Consider the following 22,716-nt stretch of genomic DNA (forward strand, 5'->3'; position numbering starts at 1 on the left):
GCCGCTGTGGGGGTCACTATTACCGCTGGGGCCGCTGTGATGTGGGGGCCACTATTATCGCTGGGGGGTGTGGGTCACTATTGTCGCTGGGGGTGCTGGGGTGTGTGTCACTATTACCGCTGGGGGGGTGGGGGTCACTATTACCGCTGGGGCTGCTGTGTGGTGGGGGTCACTGTTATCGCTGTGGGGGGGTCATTATTACCGCTGGGGCCACTTGGGGGGGGGGGTGTCACTATTACTGCTGGGGGGTGGGGGTCACTATTACCGCTGGGGCTGCTGTGTGGTGGGGGTCACTATTATTGCTGTGGGGGGTCACTATTATTGCTGTGGGGGGTCACTATTACCGCTGGGGTATGTTTACATGTGGCGGAAATGGGCAGGGCTGTTTCAAAATAGACAGGGTGCAGATTTTGACTGCTTTTTAGATGTGGAAATGCTGTAGAATTTTCCACAGAAATTTCTGCTGAGGACATTCTGCAGTATTTCTGCATCCAAAAAGCATTCAAAATGTGCTCCCTGTCTATTTTGAAGCAGCCCTCTCTTTTTTGGATCGACGGGGGTAAAATCATACGTCGTGATAAGCCCCGCCCCCTGACATGTTGGCACTTAGCGATAAATAAGTGGGTTTTAGGTTGCAGTTTGGGCACTCGGTCTCTAAAAGGTTCGCCATCACTGTGTTAGAGTATGGAAACTCTTATGGAAAGCCACCTCATGGTATCATCACTAGTGTTTAGTGATGAAGTTGCCTTCCACCTTTCAGGCATGTCAGAATCTGGGGGAGGGAAAGCCTACATGGAGCTTATGTGTGACTCTCCCAAGCTGAATGTGTTTGTCAGGACTTGAACTGACACCTCTTATACTGCAAGCACTGACCTTTCTTATTGAGCTATCTACCCTGTTTCCCTGAAAATAAGACATACCCTGAAAATAAGACATATCATGATTTTCCAGAATTTATGAGGATGCAAAATAATTTCTCAGGCTTTTTGAGGATGCCTGAAATATAAGCCTGCGCCAGTTAATTAAAAAAAAGTCAATTTAAATATTGTCCAGGCAGCTATACATGTAAAAAAGTTAAGCCTTTTTGAACAAAAATTAATATAAGACACTGTCTTATTTTCAGGGAAACACGGTAGCTTGTGAACACTTTCCCTGCATAACTCTCAGTCTTGTTCTCTGATCCTAGTTATCTAGCTCCTGCCTCCTGTTCCTGACCTCACCTCTTGCTTTGATTGCATCTCCTATAAATGCCTGGCTTTACCACTCCCTCAGTGCGTGATTATTGTGCTCTACCACCTTGACTTCCACTTGACTACGCTTCCGTCTCATCTGATTTGTATTGCATACCGTGACTTCCTGATAACGTCTCCCGGCTATTCTGACTACTCTCCAGTGACTGACTTGGCTACTACACCTGCAGCTCCAATCCGGCATCAGTAAGATGCAACAGTGTTGTGCGCTATAACCTCTAGGAAAGTGTATGACCCCTTTTTTGCCATGAGGAAACACTCCCCATAATTTCGTACCTAGACATGCTACAGATATGACTTCTGCTCCAGCTGGAACAGGAAATCCCAGGCTTCATCTTCCAACAAGATGGGGCACCCCCCCATTTTCACAATGAAGTTAGAAGTCAGCTCAATAGGCGACTACCAGAAAGATGGATTGGCCGTGCAAGACGTGATGATAGTAAACTTCTTTCTTGGCCTCCACGTTCCCCGGATCTTATGTCTTGTGATTTTTTTTTGGGGGGGGTAGTGTTAAAGATAGAGTCTACATGCCACCCACTATGCCAATGTATCAGTCAAATGTGTATGGCAGCAACTTGACTGCAGGCTTGATGTTTTTCGAGTGACAAAGGAGGCTCACATTGAACCCCTCTGATGTGTAAAACATTTTTGATGTTGTGCAACAAAATGTTTTGAGTTTCTGTTTCATAGATATCAAATTTATGTATCTGAGTGTCATTAAACATGAGTTATGAGTGTTTCAAATCCGGAAGATCATTTATAATAACTAGCCCAAAGATCAGAGGAATTTATTTAATATTCAAAGTATGACAATTTTCTGGCTGAAATTTCACCAGAAAACTGTCCTACATGCTTTGCGTCACATTAACTTTGTGTTTTTGGAAACTTGGCAAAACCCCTGGATGCGACAGGCTTGCATCACTGCTGGGCTGAAGGAATCCCTCACCGCAGCTGTCACAGCTGCAGCAGGAGATTGCGATATTCTGCATTGATTTCAATGGCACTGGGGCTGCTGCCGCCGGCCCCATTGAAATGAATGGGCGATATCGCAAAAAGAAAGGAAATGCTGCAATTTTTTATGCAGCATCTCAGGAGTGCAGTCATTACTAATGAGAATGAAGCCATTGAAAATCATTGGTTTCATAATCACTCACTCTCGCATCACGAGAAAATGTAACAATTTTCTCGTCAATATGAAGGAGCCCTAAGACTGTTTAGTCTAAGGTCACTCTCACACATGCGTTCAAATAAATGCAGTTCGAAACTGTGGCATTTTATTGGGTTTTCAGGGCTCAGTCACACGGGCGCATTGGCACCCGTACACAGACGCCGATGTGCCTGTGTGACTGAGCCCTTCCTGGAGGAAGAAGACGGCTGTACCTCAAGACGGCCGTCTCTCTGCAGCGCTGAAGAAAGAAGACATAGGGAAATCATAAAACACTATGTCCAGATGTTAGCACCCTCTGGCCGAATGGTTCCATCCTATTATGGAACCAAATAGTGCCGAACAGACCCCCATTGACTATAATGGGGTCCGTTTGATTTTCGGCCAGCAGTCAGGCATTTTGCCAGAATTCACAGGATGAAATAGCACAGCTTGCTGCAGTATTAACATCCTATTTTCTGGTGGAAATCGCCAACGAAGTTCTATTTAATAGTAAACTAGTACTGCCCATCCAGTAGGTTTTACATTCATGTATAGCAAATGAAAATCCTGCTTCTGCTTTCTTTCAGTTCAATTACTATTTCTAATACAAACTAGAGGTGTAACTGTGATAACACATATCTTGAGGCATTCTCATTAGACCTGGGTTTCAAGCTGATTATGACTATGATTGTCTGTTTCCTCAAGATAAGGACACTGTGTGTTACCACTTCACAAAATGTTTGCATTACATTTGAAATGAGCAGGAAAAAAAACACAGAAACATATATATTTACCCCGTTTCATGAATGTGGACTTAAAGCATTAGATAACAATTAGAGATGAGCGAACGCGTTCGTCCGAGCTTGATATTCGTGCGAATATTAGGGTGTTCGGGATGTTCGTTATTCGTAACGAACACCATGCGGTGTTCTGGTTACTTTCACTTACTTCCCTGAGACGTTTGCGCGCTTTTCTGGCCAATTGAAAGACAGGGAAGGCATTACAACTTCCCCCTGTGACGTTCAAGCCCTATACCACCCCCCTGCTGTGAGTGGCTGGGAAGATCAGGTGTTCGCCTAATATAAAAGTCGGCCCCTCCCGCGGCTCGCTTCAGATGCCTGGTGAGTTAGATGAGGGACAGTGCTGTTTGTACCGGAGCTGCTGTAGGGAAAGAATTGGTAGTTAGTGTAGGCTTCAAGACCCCCCAAAGGTCCTTATTAGGGCCACTGATAGCTGTGTGTTGGCTGCTGTTAGCAGTGGCATTTTTTTTTTTTCTCAAAATCGGCTCTGCAGAGCGTTGCACCTGGCATTAGGGACAGAAGTGCTGCATAGGCAGGGAGAGTGTTAGGAGTGAGTGTAGCCTTCAAGAACCTCAACGGTCCTTTCTAGGGCCATATTTATCCGTGTGCAGTTCTGTTCAGGCTGCTGTTAGCTGTGCTGCATTTTTTTTGGGCTTCTCAAAATCGCCTCTGCAGAGCATTCCACCCTCCATTGATACTGCAGGGAAAGAATTGTATAGGCAGGGCCACAACACAGTTATTATTCATTGAATATACGCAGTGCTGCCTTTTGCTTGTAAAACAAGTGAAAATAATTCTATTTGTCCTGCCTCTGTCCGTCCTAACGCCTGTGGACACGTGTGAGCTGCGTGAAAAACATTGCTAAATCATACGCACCCAGCTACGCTTTACTGCTGGCTTCGCCATTTGCTTTCCTTAATTGGGAAAAAAAATACCTGCTCTGCCAGAGTTATAATAACTCTGCTACCCTCACGTTCTGTGACACATAAGCAGGGACACAGCACAGTTATTAAACTTCTCATGTTCATTGAATATACACAGTGCTGCCTTTTGGTGGGAAAAAACTGAAAACAAATCTATTTGTCCAGCCTCTGTCCGTCCTAACGCCTGTGGACACGTGTGAGCTGCGTGAAAAACATTGCTAAATCATACGCACCCAGCTACGCTTTACTGCTGGCTTCGCCATTTGCTTTCCTTAATTGGGAAAAAAAATACCTGCTCTGCCAGAGTTATAATAACTCTGCTACCCTCACGTTCTGTGACACATAAGCAGGGACACAGCACAGTTATTAAACTTCTCATGTTCATTGAATATACGCAGTGCTGCCTTTTGGTGGGAAAAAACTGAAAACAAATCTATTTGTCCAGCCTCTGTCCGTCCTAACGCCTGTGGACACGTGTGAGCTGCGTGAAAAACATTGCTAAATCATACGCACCCAGCTACGCTTTACTGCTGGCTTCGCCATTTGCTTTCCTTAATTGGGAAAAAAAATACCTGCTCTGCCAGAGTTATAATAACTCTGCTACCCTCACGTTCTGTGACACATAAGCAGGGACACAGCACAGTTATTAAACTTCTCATGTTCATTGAATATACGCAGTGCTGCCTTTTGGTGGGAAAAAACTGAAAACAAATCTATTTGTCCAGCCTCTGTCCGTCCTAACGCCTGTGGACACGTGTGAGCTGCGTGAAAAACATTGCTAAATCATACGCACCCAGCTACGCTTTACTGCTGGCTTCGCCATTTGCTTTCCTTAATTGGGAAAAAAAATACCTGCTCTGCCAGAGTTATAATAACTCTGCTACCCTCACGTTCTGTGACACATAAGCAGGGACACAGCACAGTTATTAAACTTCTCATGTTCATTGAATATACGCAGTGCTGCCTTTTGGTGGGAAAAAACTGAAAACAAATCTATTTGTCCAGCCTCTGTCCGTCCTAACGCCTGTGGACACGTGTGAGCTGCGTGAAAAACATTGCTAAATCATACGCACCCAGCTACGCTTTACTGCTGGCTTCGCCATTTGCTTTCCTTAATTGGGAAAAAAAATACCTGCTCTGCCAGAGTTATAATAACTCTGCTACCCTCACGTTCTGTGACACATAAGCAGGGACACAGCACAGTTATTAAACTTCTCATGTTCATTGAATATACGCAGTGCTGCCTTTTGGTGGGAAAAAACTGAAAACAAATCTATTTGTCCAGCCTCTGTCCGTCCTAACGCCTGTGGACACGTGTGAGCTGCGTGAAAAACATTGCTAAATCATACGCACCCAGCTACGCTTTACTGCTGGCTTCGCCATTTGCTTTCCTTAATTGGGAAAAAAAATACCTGCTCTGCCAGAGTTATCATAACTCTGCTACCCTCACGTTCTGTGACACATTAGCAGGGACACAGCACAGTTATTAAACTTAGATTATTCATTCACTAAAGGCAGTGGGGCCGTTCGTTTTCCAAAAAGTGCAAAAATTATATTTGGCCTGCAGTCTTGCGCCAATTTATTTCCTGCCTGTGAAATCAAATCACTGGTAATACAGCATGCTGAGGGGTAGGGGTAGGCCTAGAGGACGTGGACGCGGCCGAGGACGCGGAGGGCCAAGTCAGGGTGTGGGCACAGGCCGAGCTCCTGATCCCGGTGTGTCGCAGCCGACTGCTGCGCGATTAGGAGAGAGGCACGTTTCTGGCGTCCCCACATTCATCGCCCAATTAATGGGTCCACGCGGGAGACGGTTATTAGAAAATGAGCAGTGTGAGCAGGTCCTGTCCTGGATGGCAGAAAGTGCTTCGAGCAACCTATCGTCAACACGCAGTTCTGCGCCGTCCACTGCTGCAAATCCGAATCCTCTGTCTGCTGCTCCTCCTTCCTCCCAGCCTCCTCACTCCACTACAATGACACCTGCTCAGGAGCGGGAACACTCCCAGGAACTGTTCTCGGGCCCCTGCTCAGATTGGGCAGCAGCGGTTCCTCTCCCACCAGAGGAGTTTATAGTCACTGATGCCCAACCATTCGAAAGTTCCCGGGGTCCGGGGGATGAGGCTGGGGACTTCCGCCAACTGTCTCAACAACTTTCTGTGGGTGAGGAGGACGATGACGATCAGACACAGTTGTCTTGCAGTGAGGTAGTAGTAAGGGCAGTAAGTCCGAGGGAGCAGCGCACAGAGGATTCGGAGGAAGAGCAGCAGGACGATGAGGTGACTGACCCCACCTGGTGTGCAACGCTTACTCAGGAGGACAGGTCTTCAGAGGGGGAGTCAAGGGCATCAGCAGGGCAGGTTGCAAGAGGCAGTGCGGTGGCCAGGGCCAGGGGTAGAGGCAGGGCCAGACCGAATAATCCACCAAGTGTTTCCCAAAGCGCCCCCTCGCGCCATGCCACCCTGCAGAGGCCGAGGTGCTCTAAGGTCTGGCAGTTTTTCACCGAGACGCCTGACGACCGACGAACAGTGGTGTGCAACCTTTGTTGCGCAAAGCTCAGCCGGGGAGCCAACACCAACAGCCTCACCACCACCACCATGCGCAGGCATATGATGGCCAAGCACCCCACAAGGTGGGACGAAGGCCGTTCAGCGCCTCCGGTTTGCACCCCTGCCTCTCCCCCTGTGCCCCAACCTGCCACTGAGATGCAACCCCCCTCTCAGGACACAGGCACTACCGCCTCATGGCCTGCACCCACACCCTCATCTCCGCTGTCCTCGGCCCCATCCAGCAGTGTAGTTCAGCGCACCGTCCAGCCGTCGCTTGCGCAAGTGTTCGAGCGCAAGCGCAAGTACGCCGCCACGCACCCGCACGCTCAAACGTTAACCGTCCGCATCGCAAAATTCATCAGCCTTGAGATGCTGCCGTATAGGGTTGTGGAAACGGAGTCCTTCAAAAGTATCATGGAGGCGGCGGCCCCGCGCTACTCAGTTCCCAGTCGCCACTACTTTTCCCGATGTGCCGTCCCAGCCCTGCACGACCACGTCTCCCGCAACATTGTACGCGCCCTCACCAACGCGGTTACTGCCACGGTCCACTTAACTACGGACACGTGGACAAGCACAGGCGGGCAGGGCCACTACATCTCCCTGACGGCACATTGGGTGAATTTAGTGGAGGCTGGGACCGAGTCAGAGCCTGGGACCGCTCACGTCCTACCCACCCCCAGAATTGCGGGCCCCAGCTCGGTGCTGGTATCTGCGGAGGTGTATGCTTCCTCCACTAAAGCACCCTCCTCCTCCTCCTTCTCTGTCTCGCAATCAAGATGTGTTAGCAGCAGCATGTCGCCAGCAGTCGGTGTCGCGCGGTGTGGCAGCACAGCGGTGGGCAAGCGTCAGCAGGCCGTGCTGAAACTACTCAGCTTAGGCGATAAGAGGCACACGGCCCACGAACTGCTGCAGGGTCTGACACAGCAGACCGACCGCTGGCTTGCGCCGCTGAGCCTCCAACCGGGCATGGTCGTGTGTGACAACGGCCGTAACCTGGTGGCGGCTCTGCAGCTCGGCAGCCTCACGCACGTGCCATGCCTGGCCCACGTCTTTAATTTGGTGGTTCAGCGCTTTCTGAAAAGCTACCCACGCTTGTCAGACCTGCTCGTAAAGGCGCGCCGGCTCTGCGCACATTTCCGCAAGTCCCACACGGACGCTGCCACCCTGCGCACCCTGCAACATCACTTTAAGCTGCCAGTGCACCGACTGCTGTGCGACGTGCCCACACGGTGGAACTCTACGCTCCACATGTTGGCCAGGCTCTATGAACAACGGAGAGCTATAGTCGAATACCAACTCCAACATGGGCGGCGCAGTGGGAGTCAGCCTCCTCAATTCCTTTCAGAAGAGTGGGCCTGGTTTGCAGACATCTGCCATGTCCTTGGTAATTTTGAGGAGTCTACCCAGGTGGTGAGCGGCGATGCTACAATCATTAGCGTCACCATTCCTCTGCTATGCATCTTGAGAAATTCCCTGCAAACCATAAAGGCAGCTGCTTTGCGCTCGGAAACGGGGGCGGGGGAAGACAGTATGCCGCTGGATAGTCAGGGCACCCTCCTGTCTATTTCTCAGCGCGTACAGGAGGAGGAGGAGGAGCATGAGGAGGATGAGGAGGAGGGGGAAGAGACAGCTTGGGCCGCTGCTGACGGTACACCGGCTGATTGCCTGTCATCCTTTCAGCGTGTATGGCCTGAGGAGGAGGAGGAGGAGGAGGATCCAGAAAGTGATCTTCCTAGTGAGGACAGCCATGTGTTGCGTACTGGTACCCTGGCACACATGGCTGACTTCATGTTAGGATGCCTTTCTCGTGACCCTCGCGTTGCACGCATTCTGGCCACGACGGATTACTGGGTGTACACACTGCTCGATCCACGGTATAAGGAGAACCTGCCCACTCTGATTCCCGAAGAGGAAAGGGGTTCGAGAGTGTTGCTATACCACAGGACCCTTGCGGACAAGCTGATGGTAAAATTCCCAGCCGACAGCGCTAGTGGCAGAAGGCGCAGTACCGAGGGCAAGGTAGCAGGGGAGGTGCGGAGATCGAGCAGCATGTACATCCCAGGCAGTGCAGCAGTCTTTAAGGGCCTGGCCAGCTTTATGGCTCCCCACCAAGACTATGTCACCGCTCCCCAGTCACGGCTGAGTCGGCGGGAGCACTGTAAAAGGATGGTGAGGGAGTACGTAGCGGATCGCACGACCATCCTTGGTGACGCCTCTGCCCCCTACAACTACTGGGTGTCGAAGCTGGACACGTGGCCTGAACTAGCGCTGTATGCCCTTGAGGTGCTTGCTTGTCCTGCGGCTAGTGTCTTGTCGGAAAGGGTGTTTAGTGCGGCTGGGGGAATCATCACAGATAAGCGTAGCCGCTTGTCAACCGACAGTGCCGACAGGCTAACACTCATCAAGATGAACAAAGGCTGGATTTCCCCAGACTTCTGTTCTCCACCAGCGGACAGCAGCGATACGTAAGCAATACGTAGGCTGCACCCGCGGATGGAAGCTACGTTCTCTCTCACCATCCAAAACGGGGACATTTCTGCTTCATCAATCTGTGTCTAATATTCCTCCTCCTCCTCCTGCTCCTCCTCCTGAAACCTCACGTAATCACGCTGAACGGGCAATTTTTCTTAGGGCCACAAGGCTCACTCAAATAATTTTTCTTAACAATTTTTATAAGTTTCAATGCGCTTAAAAGCGTTGGAACTTTAACTTGAACCAATTTTTCGTTACACTGGGCTGCCTACAGGCCTAGTTACCACTTAAGCCACATTAACCATTGCTTACATGGAACGAAGACTGCGCTCCCGCTATACTGCTGCTTCAGAATTGTTACTGGGGCCTGTCTTGAGTGCTACTATTGCTTACATGGAACGAAGACTGCGCTCCCGCTATACTGCTGCTTCAGAATTGTTACTGGGGCCTGTCTTGAGTGCTACTATTGCTTACATGGAACGAAGACTGCGCTCCCGCTATACTGCTGCTTCAGAATTGTTACTGGGGCCTGTCTTGAGTGCTACTATTGCTTACATGGAACGAAGACTGCGCTCCCGCTATACTGCTGCTTCAGAATTGTTACTGGGGCCTGTCTTGAGTGCTACTATTGCTTACATGGAACGAAGACTGCGCTCCCGCTATACTGCTGCTTCAGAATTGTTACTGGGGCCTGTCTTGAGTGCTACTATTGCTTACATGGAACGAAGACTGCGCTCCCGCTATACTGCTGCTTCAGAATTGTTACTGGGGCCTGTCTTGAGTGCTACTATTGCTGACATGGAACGAAGACTGCGCTCCCGCTATACTGCTGCTTCAGAATTGTTACTGGGGCCTGTCTTGAGTGCTACTATTGCTTACATGGAACGAAGACTGCGCTCCCGCTATACTGCTGCTTCAGAATTGTTACTGGGGCCTGTCTTGAGTGCTACTATTGCTGACATGGAACGGACACGTGGAGAGGACACGTAGTGCCTCAAAAACATCCCCCTCCTCCTCCAACAGGGAAAACATTGTTGGCAAATGCCTTTGCATTGGTTCGTCTGGTGGCAGTCCAAGAATTTCACCTTTACCGACACTACAAGAGAGCCCCCCCACCATCCCCCCGCCACGGCCTACTTAATCCTGGCCACATTCCGAAAACCAACAAAATACAACCGTGCTACTAGGTCCGCAGTCACCACCACATTACCACCAACGCGGTTACTGTTAAGGTGCATATAACCACGGACACGTGGAGAGGACACGTAGTGCCTCAAAAACATCCCCCTCCTCCTCCAACAGGGAAAACATTGTTAGCAAATGCCTTTGCATTGGTTCGTCTGGTGGCAGTCCAAGAATTTCACCTTTACCGACACTACAAGAGAGCCCCCCCACCATCCCCCCGCCACGGCCTACTTAATCCTGGCCACATTCCGAAAACCAACAAAATACAACCGTGCTACTAGGTCCGCAGTCACCACCACATTACCACCAACGCGGTTACTGTTAAGGTGCATATAACCACGGACACGTGGAGAGGACACGTAGTGCCTCAAAAACATCCCCCTCCTCCTCCAACAGGGAAAACATTGTTGGCAAATGCCTTTGCATTGGTTCGTCTGGTGGCAGTCCAAGAATTTCACCTTTACCGACACTACAAGAAAGCCCCCCCACCATCCCCCCGCCACGGCCTACTTAATCCTGGCCACATTCCGAAAACCAACAAAATACAACCGTGCTACTAGGTCCGCAGTCACCACCACATTACCACCAACGCGGTTACTGTTAAGGTGCATATTACCAGTCTGACTGGGGCATGCAGACACCTTGACAGAATGAATAGTGTGTGGCACATAGGCTCCCCATTGCTATGCCCACGTGTGCAGCTCCTGATGGCGGTGGCACAGGATTCTATTTCTCATTGCTTCTGTACAGCATTGTGGGCTATCGCTCCCCAACTTTTAAAGAGGGTCGCTGCCTAGCCGTGCCAACCTCTGCAGTGTGTGCCTGCGGTCCCTCGTCATGGCAGACGCAATTCTAAATAGACATGAGCGTGGTGTGGGCTGCCCAGGGACACTTTGGTGTGCGCTGTGGGGGGGAGGGGGGGCGGTTGGGCAGCATGTAACCCAGGAGAAGTGTCAGTGGAGTGTCATGCAGGCAGTGATTGTGCTTTGTTGGAGGTAGTGTGGTGCTTAGCAAAGGTATGCCATGCTAATGAGCGCTTTTCAGAAGTAAAAGTTGTTGGGAGGGGGGGGGGCCCACTCTTGCCGCTATTGTGGCTTAATAGTGGGACCTGTGAACTTAGGATGCAGCCCAACATGTAGCCCCTCGCCTGCCCTATCCGTCACTGTGTCATTCCCATCACTTTCCTGAATTGCCCAGATTTTCACACATGAAAACCTTAGCGAGCATCGGCGAAATACAAAAATGTTCTGGTCGCCCATTGACTTCAATGGGGTTCGTTGTTCGAAACGAACCCTCGAGCATCACGGGAAGTTCGTTACGAATAACGAACACCCGAACATTTTGGTGTTCGCTCATCTCTAATAACAATCAATCAATATTAACTCCTGGTTTTTCCTCCCAGTGTGTTCCTTACATTAAAAACGCACTTAGTGCAAAAACATATCTAAGGTTTTATAAATAGATATAAATGCGGATGGATAAGAAAATATAATATTTATATATAAATGTATTACAATCTGATAGGAAAATCCCTTCTCAGGCTGCAATTTACATCACAATCACCAGGTGCCCACAACAGAAACATATAGGATAGAGATCTCCCACTGGTCTCCAGAGCTTCGGTGTGCTTGCTTGCAGTCCTCAGCTGCCAACAAAAGATCACTTCCTGGTTCCAAGATTCCTAAATCCCGCCTCCGGGAAGTGATGGCTCTGATTGGTTCTCAAACACTGCCAGCCAATTAATGCAGCGATTGATGAAACAATGCAATGGCTGTGATTGGTTCAGTGAGCACTGCATTGATTGGCTGAGCAGTGCTCTAAGAACCAATCAACAGCCATCGCATTGTGGAGGTGGAATTTTTCAATTGGCTGAATGGCGTTCATCTCAAAGTAGTCTCTGCATGTCTAGTGGCGGCTTCTCCTCGCTCCGCAGCAGATATCACTATGGCCGCCAGAGATGCAAAGACGAACGCCACTCAGCCACTTCATAAATCCCGCTTCCACAACGTGATGGCTGAACTTGGTTCTTCATGCGCTGCTTTGATTGGCAGAGCAGCACACGAAGAACCAATCAGAGCCATTGCTTCCTGGAGGTGGGATTTATGAATCCCGGAACCAGGAAGTGATCTTCTGTTGTCGGCTCAGGACTGCAAGCAAATGCCGAAGCTCCGGAGACCAGTGGGAGGATAAGGACCATGGCTGCTAGGTAAGTATAGTAAGAGATTCCCCGAAAATAAGACCTAGTGCCTCTTTTGAGGCAAAAATAATATAAGACAGGGCCTTATTTTCAGGGAAACTTGACACATACATACACACACTGAACATATGAATCAGCCATAACATTAATACAGCAGACAGAAGTGGTGAATAACATTGACAATCTTTGACTAACTGTGAAGGTATGGAATATATTAGGCAATTAGGCAGCCAAGTTATCAGACAGTTCTTGATGTTCATGGGTTGGAAGCAGACAAAATAGGAAAGCATAAAGATCTGAGCAATGTTGACAAGCGCCAAATTGTAATTACTGAATGACTGGATCAGAGCATTTCCTAAACAGCAGCCCCCACCTCACAAATTACAGGTCTTAAATGTTCTGCTACTAACATGTTAGTGTCGAATAGCACAGGATAACTTCAGAGGTCTTGTGAAGTCCATCCCTCTATGAGTTAAAGTTGTGAAGGTGAGCTACACAATATTAGACGGGTGGTTTTACGGTTGTATGATTGATCAGTATATATATATATATACTAGCTGATATACCCGGCTTCGCCCGAGTTAATTTGGTACTGGTGTTTATCTGGTGTTCACACGGAAAATCTTATGAAGTCGTGGTTACTTAAGAGATACTGAGGAAAAACATATGTTCACCATTTTGCATAGTTCTCTGCGTTACCCAGGAAACACCACGTGGAGGTAACCATGCGACGTTTCCTTCATATAAAATGACATCAGGAAGTGAGAGAATTAGATTACGTACATAAAATTTGGACACTAATTATTTTGCGCTTAGAATTGAATAATCGAGTTGGGACCTATTAACTTTTCATATTTATGACACAATCAATGCTTGTGCCAAATTTCATGTTTCTATGACATTGGGAAGTGAGAGATTTGGATTATGTACGTAAAATGTGGACGCCAATTCTTTTGCGCATAGAATTGAATAATGGAGTTGGGACCCATTTGCTTTCCCTATTTATGACATAATCAATGCTCGTGTCAAATTTCCCGTTTCTATGACACCGGAGAGTGAGAAAATTACATTCCGCACGTAAAATTTGGACGCTAATTCTTTTGCGCATAGAATTGAATAATCAAGTTGGGACCCATTAGCTTTTCCTATTTATGACATAATCAATGCTCGTGCCAAATTTCCCGTTTCTATGACACCGGAAAGTGAGAAAATTACATACCGCACGTAAAATTTGGACGCTAATTCTTTTGCGCATAGAATTGAATAATGGAGTTAGGACCCATTAGCTTTTCCTATTTATGACATAATCAATGCTCGGGCCAAATTTCCCGTTTCTATGACACCGGAAAGTGAGAAAATTACATTCCGCACGTAAAATTTGGACGCTAATTCTTTTGCGCATAGAATTGAATAATGGAGTTGGGACTAGAGATGAGCGAACACCAAAATGTTCGGGTGTTCGTTATTCGGAACGAACTTCCCGCGATGCTCGAGGGTTCGTTTCGAACAACGAACCCCATTGAAGTCAATGGGCGACCAGAGCATTTTTGTATTTCGCCGATGCTCGCTAAGGTTTTCATGTGTGAAAATCTGGGCAATTCAGGAAAGTGATGGGAATGACACAGTGACGGATAGGGCAGGCGAGGGGCTACATGGTGGGCTGCATCTCAAGTTCACAGGTCCCACTATTAAGCCACAATAGCGGCAAGAGTGCCCCCCCCCCCCCCACTGTCAGCATAAAGATCGTCCTCCTCTGGCACAGCTGTAACAGCTGTAGCAGAGAAGAACGATGTTTGCCCATTGAATTCAATGGAGCGGCAATACAGCATGTTCCACTGAATGCAATGGGCTGCCGGCGATCGCAGGATGAATGGTCGGAAAGGGGTTAAATATATAACCCTTTTCCTGCAATTCATCCAGAAATGTGTTACACTAAAAATATATACCGGCGTATAAGGCGACCGGGCGTATAAGACGACCCCCCAACTGTCACCTTATACGCCGGTAATACAGTGGAGCAAAGAATAAAAAGCATTACTTACGTTTTTAGATGATCTGCGGCGCTCCTGCAGGCTGTCACTCCCTCCTGGTCCACGGCAGAGTATTGCTTTCTCCACGAAAGACTTTAAATCCCTGCCTCCAGAAGCACACGTGCCTTCAGCCAATCACAGCCAATGACAATGATGTCATTGAATGGCTGTGATTGGCTGTGTTTCTGGAGTCGGGGATTTCAAGGCTTGAAATCCCCGCCTCCAGAAACACAGCCAATCACAGCCATTCAATGACATCATTGTCATTGGCTGTGATTGGCTGAAGGCACGTGTCTTTCTGGAGGCAGGGATTTAAAGTCTTTCGTGGAGAAAGCAATACTCTGCCGTGGACCAGGAGGGAGTGACAGCCTGCAGGAGCGCCGCAGATCATCTAAAAACGTAAGTAATGATTTTTATTCTTTGCTCCACTGTATTACCGGCGTATAAGGTGACAGTTGGGGGGTCGTCTTATACGCCCCGTCGCCTTATACGCCGGTATATATTTTTAGTGTAACACATTTCTGGATGAATTGCAGGAAAGGGGTTATATATTTAACCCCTTTCCGACCATTCATCCTGCGATCGCCGGCAGCCCATTGCATTCAGTGGAACATGCTGTATTGCCGCTCCATTGAATTCAATGGGCAAACATCGTTCTTCTCTGCTACAGCTGTTACAGCTGTGCCAGAGAAGAAGGATTTGTCTTCTATATGTTCTCAATGGGGTCAGCGCTGCTGCCGCTGGCCCCATTGAGCGCATATAGAATGCATCCATAGCGAACCGCGGGAGGGGCAGACTTTCATATCAGGCGGACACCTTATCTCCCCAGCCACTCACAGCAGGGGGGTGGTATAGGGCTTAAACGTTGCAGGGGGAAGTTGTAATGCCTTCCCTGTCTTTATATTGGCCAAAAAAAAGCGCTAACGTCTCAGGGAAGAAAGTTTAAGTAACCCGGACACCGCATGGTGTTCGTTACGGATAACGAACATACCGAACACCCTAATATTCGCACGAATATCAAGCTCGGAAGAACACGTTCGCTCATCTCTAGTTGGGACCCATTCGCTTTTCCTATTTATGACATAATCAATGCTCGTGCCAAATTTCACGTTTCTATGACACCGGAAAGTGAGAAAATTGCATTCCGCACGTAAAATTTGGACGCTAATTCTTTTGCGCATAGAATTGAATAATGGAGTTGGGACCCATTAGCTTTTCCTTTTTATGACATAATCAATGCTCCTGCCAAATTTCACGTTTCTATGACATTGGGAAGTGAGAGATTTAGATTATGTACGTAAAATTTTGACGCCAATTCTTTTGCGCTAGAACTGAATAATCGAGTTGGGACCCAATTTATTTTCCTATTTTGGAGATAATCTATGCTTGCGCCAAATTTCATGTTTCTACGACATCGGGAAGTTGGAGAACTTTTGGCGAGTCAGTCAGTCAGTCAGTGAGTGAGTCAGTGAGTGAGTGAGTCAGTGAGGGCTTTTACTGGAAAAAAAGACTGCAATTATACACTTAATATTCAACAGGTCATTGATATTTATTATTGCAAAAGGTCATTGATATTTATTATTGCAAGTGAGGACAGTAGTGGGTTAATCTTCAAAATTCATTGCACTTTCATTTCAGGTCTTACAAGTTATTTGACGTTTTACAAATTCAATGTAGATTGGGCAACTTGTGAAGATTACTTAATGGTTAGTATACAAACAATTCCATAGGCATATAAACTGATCATTTATGGCCTGCTGATCATTTCTGCCAAACAGTTGAGGCTTAATTAATGGAACGGTTCCATCAAGACAAGACATTTAATGCTTCAAATCAATTTACATAGATAGCACATTAATAGAAACTGAGTTGTCTTTGTTTATGATTAGAGATGAGCGAACACCAAAATGTTCGGGTGTTCGTTATTCGTAACGAACTTCCCGTGATGCTCGAGGGTTCGTTTCGAACAACGAACCCCATTGAAGTCAAAGGGCGACCAGAACATTTTTGTATTTCGCCGATGCTCGCTAAGGTTTTCATGTGTGAAAATCTGGGCAATTCAGGAAAGTGATGGGAATGACACAGTGACGGATAGGGCAGGCGAGGGGCTACATGTTGGGCTGCATCTCAAGTTCACAGGTCCCACTATTAAGCCACAATAGCGGCAAGAGTGGGCCCCCCCCCCCCCCAACAACTTTTACTTCTGAAAAGCCCTCATTAGCATGGCATACCTTTGCTAAGCACCACACTACCTCCAACAAAGCACAATCACTGCCTGCATGACACTCCACTGCCACTTCTCCTGTGTTACATGCTGCCCAACCGCACCCCCTCCCCCCCACAGCGCACACCAAACTGTCCCTGCGCAGCCTTCAGCTGCCCTCATGCCACACCACCCTCATGTCTATTTAGAAGTGCGTCTGCCACGACGAGGGACCGCAGGCACACACTGCACAGGGTTGGCACGGCTAGGTAGCGACCCTCTTTAATAGGGGCGGGGCGATAGCCCACAATGCTGTACAGAAGCAATGAGAAATAGAATCCTGTGCCACCGCCATCAGGAGCTGCACACGTGGGCATAGCAATGGGGAACCTATGTGCCACACACTATTCATTCTGTCAAGGTGTCTGCATGCCCCAGTCAGACTGGTTATATGCACCTTAACAGTAACCGCGTTGGTGGTAATGTGGTGGTGACTGCGGACCTAGTACCACGGTTGTATTTTGTTGGTTTTCGGAATGTGGCCAGGATTAAGTGGGCCGTGGCGGGGGGATGGTGGGGGGGCTCTCTTGTAGTGTCGGTAAAGGTGAAATTCTTGGACTGCCACCAGACGAACCAATGCAAAGGCATTTGCCAACAATGTTTTCCCTGTTGGAGGAGGAGGGGGATGTTTTTGAGGCACTACGTGTCCTCTCCACGTGTCCGTTCCATGTCAGCAATAGTAGCACTCAAGACAGGCCCCAGTAACAATTCTGAAGCAGCAGTATAGCGGGAGCGCAGTCTTCGTTCCATGTAAGCAATAGTAGCACTCAAGACAGGCCCCAGTAACAATTCTGAAGCAGCAGTATAGCGGGAGCGCAGTCTTCGTTCCATGTAAGCAATAGTAGCACTCAAGACAGGCCCCAGTAACAATTCTGAAGCAGCAGTATAGCGGGAGCGCAGTCTTCGTTCCATGTAAGCAATAGTAGCACTCAAGACAGGCCCCAGTAACAATTCTGAAGCAGCAGTATAGCGGGAGCGCAGTCTTCGTTCCATGTAAGCAATAGTAGCACTCAAGACAGGCCCCAGTAACAATTCTGAAGCAGCAGTATAGCGGGAGCGCAGTCTTCGTTCCATGTAAGCAATAGTAGCACTCAAGACAGGCCCCAGTAACAATTCTGAAGCAGCAGTATAGCGGGAGCGCAGTCTTCGTTCCATGTAAGCAATAGTAGCACTCAAGACAGGCCCCAGTAACAATTCTGAAGCAGCAGTATAGCGGGAGCGCAGTCTTCGTTCCATGTAAGCAATGGTTAATGTGGCTTAAGTGGTAACTAGGCCTGTAGGCAGCCCAGTGTAACGAAAAATTGGTTCAAGTTAAAGTTCCAACGCTTTTAAGCGCATTGAAACTTATAAAAATTGTTAAGAAAAATTATTTGAGTGAGCCTTGTGGCCCTAAGAAAAATTGCCCGTTCAGCGTGATTACGTGAGGTTTCAGGAGGAGGAGCAGGAGGAGGAGGAGGAATATTAGACACAGATTGATGAAGCAGAAATGTCCCCGTTTTGGATGGTGAGAGAGAACGTAGCTTCCATCCGCGGGTGCAGCCTACGTATTGCTTACGTATCGCTGCTGTCCGCTGGTGGAGAACAGAAGTCTGGGGAAATCCAGCCTTTGTTCATCTTGATGAGTGTTAGCCTGTCGGCACTGTCGGTTGACAAGCGGCTACGCTTATCTGTGATGATTCCCCCAGCCGCACTAAACACCCTTTCCGACAAGACGCTAGCCGCAGGCCAAGCAAGCACCTCCAGGGCATACAGCGCGAGTTCAGGCCACGTGTCCAGCTTCGACACCCAGTAGTTGTAGGGGGCAGAGGCGTCACCAAGGATGGTCGTGCGATCCGCTACGTACTCCCTCACCATCCTTTTACAGTGCTCCCGCCGACTCAGCCGTGACTGGGGAGCGGTGACATAGTCTTGGTGGGGAGCCGTAAAGCTGGCCAGGCCCTTAAAGACTGTTGCACTGCCTGGGATGTACATGCTGCTAGATCTCCGCACCTCCCCTGCTACCTTGCCCTCGGTACTGCGCCTTCTGCCACTAGCGCTGTCGGCTGGGAATTTTACCATCAGCTTGTCCGCAAGGGTCCTGTGGTATAGCAACACTCTCGAACCCCTTTCCTCTTCGGGAATCAGAGTGGGCAGGTTCTCCTTATACCGTGGATCGAGCAGTGTGTACACCCAGTAATCCGTCGTGGCCAGAATGCGTGCAACGCGAGGGTCACGAGAAAGGCATCCTAACATGAAGTCAGCCATGTGTGCCAGGGTACCTGTACGCAACACATGGCTGTCTTCACTAGGAAGATCACTTTCAGGATCCTCCTCCTCCTCCTCCTCCTCCTCCTCAGGCCATACACGCTGAAAGGATGACAGGCAATCAGCCGGTGTACCGTCAGCAGCGGCCCAAGCTGTCTCTTCCCCCTCCTCCTCATCCTCCTCATGCTCCTCCTCCTCCTCCTGTACGTGCTGAGAAATAGACAGGAGGGTGCCCTGACTATCCAGCGGCATACTGTCTTCCCCCGCCCCCGTTTCCGAGCGCAAAGCAGCTGCCTTTATGGTTTGCAGGGAATTTCTCAAGATGCATAGCAGAGGAATGGTGACGCTAATGATTGTAGCATCGCCGCTCACCACCTGGGTAGACTCCTCAAAATTACCAAGGACATGGCAGATGTCTGCCAACCAGGCCCACTCTTCTGAAAGGAATTGAGGAGGCTGACTCCCACTGCGCCGGCCATGTTGGAGTTGGTATTCGACTATAGCTCTACGTTGTTCATAGAGCCTGGCCAACATGTGGAGCGTAGAGTTCCACCGTGTGGGCACGTCGCACAGCAGTCGGTGCACTGGCAGCTTAAAGTGATGTTGCAGGGTGCGCAGGGTGGCAGCGTCCGTGTGGGACTTGCGGAAATGTGCGCAGAGCCGGCGCGCCTTTACGAGCAGGTCTGACAAGCGTGGGTAGCTTTTCAGAAAGCGCTGAACCACCAAATTAAAGACGTGGGCCAGGCATGGCACATGCGTGAGGCTGCCGAGCTGCAGAGCCGCCACCAGGTTACGGCCGTTGTCACACACGACCATGCCCGGTTGGAGGCTCAGCGGCGCAAGCCAGCGGTCGGTCTGCTGTGTCAGACCCTGCAGCAGTTCGTGGGCCGTGTGCCTCTTATCGCCTAAGCTGAGTAGTTTCAGCACGGCCTGCTGACGCTTGCCCACCGCTGTGCTGCCACACCGCGCGACACCGACTGCTGGCGACATGCTGCTGCTAACACATCTTGATTGTGAGACAGAGGAGGAGGAGGAGGAGGAGGGTGCTTTAGTGGAGGAAGCATACACCTCCGCAGATACCAGCACCGAGCTGGGGCCCGCAATTCTGGGGGTGGGTAGGACGTGAGCGGTCCCAGGCTCTGACTCTGTCCCAGCCTCCACTAAATTCACCCAATGTGCCGTCAGGGAGATGTAGTGGCCCTGCCCGCCTGTGCTTGTCCACGTGTCCGTAGTTAAGTGGACCGTGGCAGTAACCGCGTTGGTGAGGGCGCGCACAATGTTGCGGGAGACGTGGTCGTGCAGGGCTGGGACGGCACATCGGGAAAAGTAGTGGCGACTGGGAACTGAGTAGCGCGGGGCCGCCGCCTCCATGATACTTTTGAAGGACTCCGTTTCCACAACCCTATACGGCAGCATCTCAAGGCTGATGAATTTTGCTATGCGGACGGTTAACGTTTGAGCGTGCGGGTGCGTGGCGGCGTACTTGCGCTTGCGCTCGAACACTTGCGCAAGCGACGGCTGAACGGTGCGCTGAACTACACTGCTGGATGGGGCCGAGGACAGCGGAGATGAGGGTGTGGGTGCAGGCCATGAGGCGGTAGTGCCTGTGTCCTGAGAGGGGGGTTGCATCTCAGTGGCAGGTTGGGGCACAGGGGGAGAGGCAGGGGTGCAAACCGGAGGCGGTGAACGGCCTTTGTCCCACCTTGCGGGGTGCTTGGCCATCATATGTCTGCGCATGGTGGTGGTGGTGAGGCTGTTGGTGTTGGCTCCCCGGCTGAGCTTTGCGCGACAAAGGTTGCACACCACTGTTCGTCGGTCGTCAGGCGTCTCTGTGAAAAACTGCCAGACCTTAGAGCACCTCGGCCTCCGCAGGGTGGCATGGCGCGAGGGGGCGCTTTGGGAAACAGTTGGTGGATTATTCGGTCTGGCCCTGCCTCTACCCCTGGCCACTGCACTGCCTCTTGCAACCTGCCCTGCTGATGCCCTTGACTCCCCCTCTGAAGACCTGTCCTCCTGAGTAAGCGTTGCACACCAGGTGGGGTCAGTCACCTCATCGTCCTGCTGCTCTTCCTCCGAATCCTCTGTGCGCTGCTCCCTGGGACTTACTGCCCTTACTACTACCTCACTGCAAGACAACTGTGTCTGATCGTCATCGTCCTCCTCACCCACAGAAAGTTGTTGAGACAGTTGGCGGAAGTCCCCAGCCTCTTCCCCCGGACCCCGGGAACTTTCGAATGGTTGGGCATCAGTGACGATAAACTCCTCTGGTGGGAGAGGAACCGCTGCTGCCCAATCTAAGCAGGGGCCCGAGAACAGTTCCTGGGAGTCTGCCCGCTCCTGAGCATGTGTCATTGTAGTGGAGTGAGGAGGCTGGGAGGAAGGAGGAGCAGCAGACAGAGGATTCGGATTGGCAGCAGTGGACGGCGCAGAACTGCGGGTAGACGATAGGTTGCTCGAAGCACTTTCTGCCATCCAGGACAGGACCTGCTCACACTGCTCATTTTCTAATAACCGTCTCCCGCGTGGACCCATTAATTGGGCGATGAATGTGGGGACGCCAGAAACGTGCCTCTCTCCTAATCGCGCAGCAGTCGGCTGCGACACACCTGGATCAGGAGCTTGGCCTGTGCCCACACCCTGACTTGGCCCTCCGCGTCCTCGGCCGCGTCCACGTCCTCTAGGCCTACCCCTACCCCTCAGCATGCTGTATTACCAGTGATTTGATTTCACAGGCAGGAAATAAATTGGCGCAAGACTGCAGGCCAAATATAATTTTTGCCCTTTTTGGAAAACGAAAGGCCCCACTGCCTCTAGTGAATGAATTATCTAAGTTTAATAACTGTGCTGTGTCCCTGCTTATGTGTCACAGAACGTGAGGGTAGCAGAGTTATTATAACTCTGGCAGAGCAGGAATTTTTTTTCCCAATTAAGGAAAGCAAATGGCGAAGCCAGCAGTAAAGCGTAGCTGGGTGCGTATGATTTAGCACTGTTCTTCACGCAGCTCACACGTCTCCACCGCCCGTAAGGACGGACAGAGGCTGGACAAATAGATTTGTTTTCAGTTTTTTCCCACCAAAAGGCAGCACTGCGTATATTCAATGAACATGAGAAGTTTAATAACTGTGCTGTGTCCCTGCTTATGTGTCACAGAACGTGAGGGTAGCAGAGTTATTATAACTCTGGCAGAGCAGGAATTTTTTTTCCCAATTAAGGAAAGCAAATGGCGAAGCCAGCAGTAAAGCGTAGCTGGGTGCGTATGATTTAGCACTGTTCTTCACGCAGCTCACACGTCTCCACCGCCCGTAAGGACGGACAGAGGCTGGACAAATAGATTTGTTTTCAGTTTTTTCCCACCAAAAGGCAGCACTGCGTATATTCAATGAACATGAGAAGTTTAATAACTGTGCTGTGTCCCTGCTTATGTGTCACAGAACGTGAGGGTAGCAGAGTTATTATAACTCTGGCAGAGCAGGAATTTTTTTTCCCAATTAAGGAAAGCAAATGGCGAAGCCAGCAGTAAAGCGTAGCTGGGTGCGTATGATTTAGCACTGTTCTTCACGCAGCTCACACGTCTCCACCGCCCGTAAGGACGGACAGAGGCTGGACAAATAGATTTGTTTTCAGTTTTTTCCCACCAAAAGGCAGCACTGCGTATATTCAAT

Source organism: Eleutherodactylus coqui, chromosome 1, assembly GCF_035609145.1.
Source record: "Eleutherodactylus coqui strain aEleCoq1 chromosome 1, aEleCoq1.hap1, whole genome shotgun sequence".
NCBI lineage: Eukaryota > Metazoa > Chordata > Amphibia > Anura > Eleutherodactylidae > Eleutherodactylus > Eleutherodactylus coqui.